Below are 8,367 nucleotides of genomic sequence, written 5' to 3' on the forward strand. Positions count from 1 at the left end.
CAATTCACAGTAAAGGTAAAAAATAATAAACAACATTATAAACATCTTTCTTTGCCTGGATATTACATATAGGTTATCTTTACTTTGTAAACTTCTGCATGGGACTTATTTACTGTAGTTAATTTAACCATCCTCCTGCTGATGGACGTTTACGTTGGTTTCAACCTTTTGCTACCAACAACATTACAGGGCACATTCACCCACGTGTATTTCATGCAGTAGCTCTCAGCGTTTGTGGAGACTGCTGTTAGTTACTGTTCAGTGAGCTCCCAATCCATGGTGACCCCGTGCTCAATGCAATGAGAAACGGTTGCATTTCTGGTTGTGGGTTGTCATTAGCTGATGCTCAGAAGTAGATGGCCAGGTCTTTCTTCCTCGTCTATCTTAGTCCCTTTTCAGCATTATAGGAACACTCAACCCTGTCCTGACTAATGGGTGGGGGGTGTGCACTGGATGCACTGACTGGGAAGATCACCTGGTCTCCTGCATGGAAGGTGAGGATTTTACCATTTATTCTAAATTGGAGGATAGATCCCTGGAAATGAAATTGCTAGAGTGAAGGTAAAGGGTCAATGAAAAAGAGGAAGACCCTTAATAAGATGAAGTAAAAAACATAACAATTATGAGAATGGCTCAGGACTAGGCACTGTTTCCTTCGATTGTACGTAGAGCTGCGCTGAGCTGGAACTTACTTGACAGTGCCTACCTGCAACAACTTCCTAATGGCCCTCCAAGAAAGCTTTACCAACTACACTGCTTCCAACCACATGTGTTAGTCTACATTGTCCACACCTTGATAGCACTGACAGCTATCAATGTTCTCTTTTTGCCAATTTGATGGGCAAAAGGAAATGCCAAACTTTAATTAGAACTTTCCTTATTTTTTTGAGGTTGATGGTATTTTCACATGATTATTAGATATTTGCATTATTATCTGAATCATCTGTTCGTATCTTTGGCCTATGGAAAGACTAAACGTTCTGAGAAGCAGCCCAGTAGTTGTGGTGTATACCACTTTAATCCGGTCACAGCCTTGGCACAATTGAAAGGAGGATTGATTTGGGGTGTGGCCTACTCTTAGTATAGATTGATATTGTAGGGGAGTTAAGGCACTTCTGCTGCTGGATCTGGATCCTGAATCTGTTTTGTCCACCTTGTGTTATATTGCCCACCGAGCCATCAGCAGACTGCCAACCTCGGATTCATTCAACTCTGCATTCACTAGGCTGCGGACTTCCTGCTTCATCTTCCCGCTTCCTGTTCATCAGCTCCTATAGCTAACTGCAGGAGTCAGGAGAAGCCTCCAGTTTACATCTGACCCATGGACTTGAACTAGACTGGACTTACCCATTTCTACAATTGTGTGAGCCATTTCTTGATATAAATCTCTTTCTACATATATCAGCTTACAAGCATCATTGATTCTCCTTTGGAGAACTCTACCTAACACATCCTGTACATCAGGATTTTAATATACTCTTATGAGATATAATTTTAAATCACAGTATATGGCCAACTAGTTCATTCTTTATAGCTACATATAATGTTGGTCTTTGGCTGTGGTCAAGTCATTTCCAACCCATGGTGACTTTGTGTCTGATGGTCATTTTATGTACAACAGGATGAGATGTTGCCCAGGCCGGCATCATCCTCAAAATTTCCAGGGTGTCCAAACCCAGTGTTGTGGCTACTGAATCAACCCATCTCACCGGGGGTCTTCCATACCCTTGTCGGCCCTTTACGTCCCCAAACATGACGTCCTCCTCCAATAATTAATCCCTCCTGATGATGTGCCCCAAACGAGTAAGTTGGAAAGTACTCTGGTGGGATCTCTAAAGTTTCATTGGCTAATTTCCAGAAGCAAATCACCCAGCCTTTCTTCCTACTGTTTTATTTAAAATATCCATTGCATCGATTACAGCTGTAAAGAATTATGTAAGCCACTACAGTATTAACAAACTGGCAGGTGGGGGTAGTTAATGATATATACCAAATGATTATTCCACATGTACTTGCTTTCCACACAATTTTTGGATGCAATACAGAAAAATTGCAGCAATACCTAGCATGCCATTTTGTGTATTTCCACAGGATTTTGTTGGGTAATGTATATCTAGGTACAGAATTGGTTCAGAGAATATACATATTTTCAATTTTACTAGACACTTCCAAATTGCACTACAACATGGTTATGCCAATTTATTCTTATACCAGCATCTCCTGATGAGCTATGTCCCACTAACTCACAAGCACTGGATGCTATCCAACTTTTGGATTTTGTTGCTCAAAGTGGCAGGGTTTTTAAATCTCGGTTTGCTTGTTTAGAATTTTCCAGATGATTGTAGGACCTTTGTTTATTATGAATTATAACTGTTTTGCTATGCAGAACATTTTTATTATTTATTCAAATTTATAATCTTTGCTTCCATGCCTTCTGCATTTTGTGCCTTGGCATTCCCTGTTCCAAAATCATAAAAGAAATAAAAACTGCCACTGCTTTCTTTTAGAACATTTGATGGCAAGTCAGAAATCATAGAAAACCATAGAAACCTTTATTAAATAAAACATCAAAATGTGAACATGCTGTTTCCCAACATCCCCTCCATCTAGGTCGGTACACTTCTGAAAGTGGTGCTTCCATCTCTCTAAGCCTTTGGAATGGTGGCATAGTGGATACTTGTTGGGCTGCTAACTGCAAGGTCAGCAATTGGAAATCACTAGCCAGCTCTGAGGGAGCAAGAAGGGCTTTCTACTCCCATAAAGAGGTCTCCTCTCTGAAACTCACAGGGATAGTTCTACCCTGTCCTCTAGAGACACGACGAGTCAAAATTGACTCTATGGTCATGCATGAGTGAAATAATTCTGTGCCCTTTGATGTACACGTCAAAATGGCAATTCCCAGCACCCTTGAGGAACTGAAATCATGTTCCTTTCAAATATTCTTTGAGTGCTGGGATCAAAAATAATTCTGAAAGGGCAGCCTCAGGGCTGTAGGGTTGATGGAATAAGGTTTCCCACTGAAATTCTCATAACCCTGCTACCCTTGATAAATGAGCAGGTGTGTTGTGATGGGGGCATTTTCTTCGTGCAACTTTCTTGGTCTTTTTCTCATAATGCAACTTTTAATCTTAAACATTCTTTATAATAAGCCCCTATGATCATCCTATGTCCTTTGAGAAAATCTACCAAGATTGACCTTTGGGAATCCCCGCAAACAGTTGCCATAACTTTCTGAGCTGATGTCTCTGCCTTGAATTTAACTGACTCGGCAGATTTGCCCAGAAGCCACAGTTGATTGGACCTTTCTTCAGCAGTCATCCGAATGAGATGAAGAAAGGTGTGCTACTCAGAGAATTTGTCTGCAGCCTTCCACTGATCACAGAGACGGGCTTACACTTGATCTTAACCAAAAGGCCAAGTTGTGACGAGACAGAGTTTGTCTGAAAGAAACCCTTGCATGTATGAACTAGTAACAAAACTTTTTGACTCGTACAGTCTTATATTATTCCAGTTTTATTTTTCTTATGCTTTTTATTGCAAATTGGGGGAAGACTGAAAGCTTACAGAACAAATCAGTTTTCAATTCAACCATTATTTTAGGCATGTTTTAGTTCATGTCATTGATTGCAATCCCCACAATATAAAATCATTTACCCCACCTCCTGATATTTTTCATCTTAATTCCTCCTTCTTTCCTAATTTGTCCTACCTTCTGAACTTTATCCTTGGGAAAATGCTGCTCTTGTGACCTCAAATGGTTGAGTATAATAAGATGTGCGTACCTCCCTACTACTAGTATTGCTCACCTTTAGATATGTCTATTGGTTGGCTGAAAATATGATCCATGGGAGTGAGTTTAGCTCAAGGCCTGAAAGGTGACCAAGGGCTATATAGTCTTTGAAGTCATCAGTCTCTATGTGCCCAATAAGTCTGCTGGTTTATTTATTTTAAATCAGACTCATTTGTTCTTTAGAAAAATAAGAGTGTTTTGACTGAGGTTTTCAATTATGTATGCCATTCAAAATAGAAATACAACCATTTACATAAATTCTTCTGCTTAGATAGAGAACCAGTAACGGGCAACTATAATTTCATTTAAAATTACTCAATATAAAAACATATCAATCACACCAGATACCATAAGATAATAACCTTTTTTTTAACCTTTTCTCCATTTATTATGATGCTACCTATTGGTGTAGTTGTGAGGATTTTTTAAAAATTGGGGGCTCATACAACTCTTATCACAATCTATACATCCATCCATTGTGTCAAGGACATTTGTACATTTGTTGCCCTCATCATTCTCAAAACATTCGCTTTCCACTTGAGCCCCTGGTATCAGCTCATCATTTAAGTGTGGGGAGAGGAGAGTCCCCAACAAATCATCACAGGTCCGGTAGGCGCAATTGTACAGCGATAATAAGTAAAGATTACAGTAAAGTCACACAGAGCATGAGAGGTAGAGGAGAGATTGGAAAAATGGAGTCAGACACATTTCATGGTAGCATGCTCACCTCAGCCCCGCTTGGTGGTCCTCGTGGGGGGAGCCCAGCCACGAGAGCAGGAGAGCCTTGGGAGCAAGAGCAGGAGAGCTCCAACTTTATTGCTAACCAAGGATTATATCTCATTAGGGGGACATGATTACAGGAAGGGGCAGTACAATCGGCATACACATCGTAGAAAGGGGATGTATGATAGGCATAAGTGGGACAGGAAGGGGATGAGCTAGGGGAGTGCCCACAGGAATGGGAAGGCCTAGGGTATACATGTGACAAGATGGGCGGACCCTAGATTCATGATGGCAGCCTAACCTTGGTCATCCTTGGGCGGGTATGACCTCTCTGGTGTCTACTACAGGGAAACAGACAACTACTATCCTTATCAGAAGGGAGTGGGCCCTACTTGTTGTGGGATAAACAGTGGTGTCTGCTTGGTCTAGATGGTTGATAGCTCTTAGGGAGAATGACCCCTAATCTACTCCTGATGACCTCCAAGTGTATAGTCATTCGCAAGCAGCTAAGTTTGGCATATATTTGGGAGAGACAGCTTGGGAGAAATTCTTCTGTTTCCCACATTTAAGATAATAACTTTTTGAGAAACTATTATGAATGTAATATTGTACTTCTCCTTACCCTTTTAAAAATAGTATTTTAAAAAGACTTAAAACACAATCTTTGCATTTCTTAAAGTTTCTGATAAATAGATCACAACTTAAAGTGTTATTCATGAATTTGTGATAAAACTATAATTAATAAAAATACACATTCCATGTAGTACAAGGTATTGTTTATGTATTAGTAGGTAATAAACTTTTATTTGTAATAAGAAATACCAAAATTTTTATAATTTAAATGCTTTATGATAAAATAATTTGTCTAGCATTGTGTTAGACAGGGTTCTCTAGAGAAACAAAACCAGAATGCTAATAATTTTATATATATTTATACATAAGAAATAAACAGTTAATTAAATTATAAAGCAGTACAAATGTCTCGGTGCAACTCACTCCCATGAGAAAGCTGTGAGACACTGGCAGTGCTTCAAGTCTTGAGGGCCGCCGGTAGTCCTCTGTAGAGCAATTCAGGCTCTCCGGGCACAGGCAGCAAACAGCTAGGATCATATAAAGCAAGTTGACACACAGCTAGAAAGAAAGCATAATACAGTTTTTTGATGATCTCATTTTACTTAAGTAAAATCAATTTTGGATCAGCTTAGCTGGCTGATAGCTGGATAAATGAAAAGACAAGGTACTAATGGTAAAATAACATATATATATGTAGTCTCTGTAGGCGTCCCTGGGTGGTGCAGATGGTTATGCAACTGCCTGGTTGGCACTGTGAATTCACCCCAAGGCAACTCAGAAGAGAACCAGCCTACAACCTGCGTCTGCAAGTCAGTCACAGCCATGGGAAACCCTGTGGCACCCAGTTCTGCTCTGAAACACGAGAGGTGAGATTTGACTCACAGGTTTGGTTGTTAGTGTGTGTGTGTGTGTGTGTGTGTGTGCTTGTTTGGGGCGCCCTGGGGCAAAGTGGGTTATGCATTAGGCTTGCTAACTGCAAGGTCAGCAGTTCAAATCCATCAGCTGCTCCAAGGGAGAGAGATGAAGATGTCCAATCCTGTGAAGATTTGTAATCTCAAAAACCTTAGGAGCAGTTTCTCTTTGTCCTATAGCAGTGTTTCCCAACGTGGGCCGCAGTGCCCTCCTGGGGGGATGCTGGTATGATCCAGGGGGGCTGTAAGAGCAGTACCTGCACTTTATCTTGGATTATGATCTCCAGTACAAAAACCTTTCATTGGCATGGGGGGTGCTGAGTAAATTTTTTTTCTAAAAAGGGGGTATGTTACATGTGTCACACACTGAAATTCAAGTTGTAAATGAGAACCGTTTAAAAGGTATATTTAAGACAAAGTCCCTTGTCTGGTTCTTTATAAAAGCTGCAGCTTCTAAGTTGCATTTTATGAATCTGTAAAGTCTGCATCGGTTTGCTGCGTGCCTCCTATTTTGCACATGGTAATGTTTGTGTTTTTTAAGCTAATTACATATAGTAGTAATTAGTAATAATTCTCAACATTTTCTCAGGAGAAGTTATATAATTTGATTAGATATTGGTGTCATTTTCATTTTACTTTTCTATTTTATCAGGTTTAGAAAAACATTTGAACCATGTGGTTTTTCTTCCATCCTTTTAGATTATTTTCTTTCACCCTTTGACAATGACACACTGAAAGAACTGGACACAAATCAAGGTGAAATATCCACCCCCTGATATAAAATTCTCATAATTTGGGACTTCAGAATGCTCAAGCATGTGAAAAATAGTAAAAACAGTCATAAACTCAAAGACTGACACTGTTTTGAAGAGATTTTTATCACGGGGTTAGAGTATAGCGTATAGCCGAAAGTCTACTTTACATGTATCCTATTAGCCGGAAAGAACACACACTGGCGCTTCATGTGGGCAGAGCACAGAAAATGTCCCTTACACTCGTTGCAATGTCTTGATTCTGGCCGTTTGGACTAAGAAGGGAACTGCTTTTGTAATTTTCGCATTGCTCATCCTTTGAGGAAACAGTCTGTTCCTGAGGCGTTTGGTCCTCTTTAGAACATCCTAATGTCACCCTGTCCCCAGAAGGCTGACGTGACCTCTCCAAAGGAACCGTTTGTTTTCCTGATTCTGGTTCTTGCTCCTGCGGCAATCTCTCCACCTCGACCTCCAGTTCCAGAGTCTCCCCATCAGCCGGGACATCCGGCTGTTGCATCGATGCCTCCGACTTGTTGGCCTTCCGGAGCTCATTCTGCTGCATGAGGGTGGAGAGGGGCTCAGTGAGTTGTTCTTTAATTTCAGTCTTGCGCTGTAGATCTAGCTTTGCGTCACATACTCTGCTTAAGCCTTGTCACACTGCTTCCAGGCGTATGAGCAATCTCCGCTGGCTTGAATGATCAGGTTCCCCAGGACCCCACTGTCAGCTGACACCACGTCATCTAAAGCCTGTGGCTCCCTCTGGATCCTCATTAACTTCCTGGTCTCTGCCTGAGTTCTTTTAGATTTTTCTGCAATAGCTTTGGCCCAAAAAGAGTTCTTACATTTATTTTACTCTTCCATTAACGATTGTTCTTATTAGAGGATTTCCCAATCAGATTTTTCTTTCTTTCTTTAGTGAAATAAAATTACTTTACTGTATCTTTGAAAAAAAACAACCCAGCAACAAAAAAGTAATTAAAAGTTGACATTTTCCTAAAATTGTAGATATTCTAAAAAACAGATTAGTACTTTATTACAGAACATAACCCAACCTATTGGCACTTCAATATATCCCTAAAGAAATAGTTAGAAGGAAAAAAAAAGGAAATAGTTAAAAGGAACATTTAGTGCATCAAAACTGGAACAGAATTTTCATTCTAATTTGTGTGTAGGAAAAGCCAATCAATTTCTATTTAAAACTGTCACCTGTGATGAAATATAATTTAAAAACAGAAGCATTTGGTCTGACAATCTTTTTTTTTTTTTTTTTAAAGACTAGTCAAGTGCAGTAGTGAGGGGGGGTAGACAAATAGGTCGACCAGTAATTGACTGCAAGCAATCGTTGTGAGATCTCACTACCTTTGGACCAGCCATGACAATCTTTTAAAATCATTTTAGTGGGGACTTTTATAGCTCTCATAACAATCCATATATCCATTGTGTCCAGCACCTTTGTACATATGTTGCCATCATCCTTTTCAAAACATTTTCTTTCTACTTGAACCCTTGGTATCAGCTCCTCATTTTTTTACTCCCTCCCTCACCTCCCCACCCTCACAAATCCTTGATAAATTGTAAATTATTATTGTTTTCATACCTTACACTGTCCGCTATCTCC

The 8,367-nt window shown here is 39.9% G+C and overlaps 1 pseudogene; it reads right to left on the reverse strand.

Annotated features, from left to right (window-relative positions):
* Positions 1-6,957: 6,957 nt before the first annotated feature.
* LOC101638552 lies at positions 6,958-7,649 on the reverse strand (annotated as a pseudogene).
* Positions 7,650-8,367: the final 718 nt, after the last annotated feature.

Source organism: Echinops telfairi, unplaced genomic scaffold (genome assembly GCF_000313985.2).
Source record: "Echinops telfairi isolate 266 unplaced genomic scaffold, ASM31398v2 ScPeMD7_7425;HRSCAF=8463, whole genome shotgun sequence".
NCBI classification, from domain to species: Eukaryota; Metazoa; Chordata; class Mammalia; order Afrosoricida; family Tenrecidae; genus Echinops; species Echinops telfairi.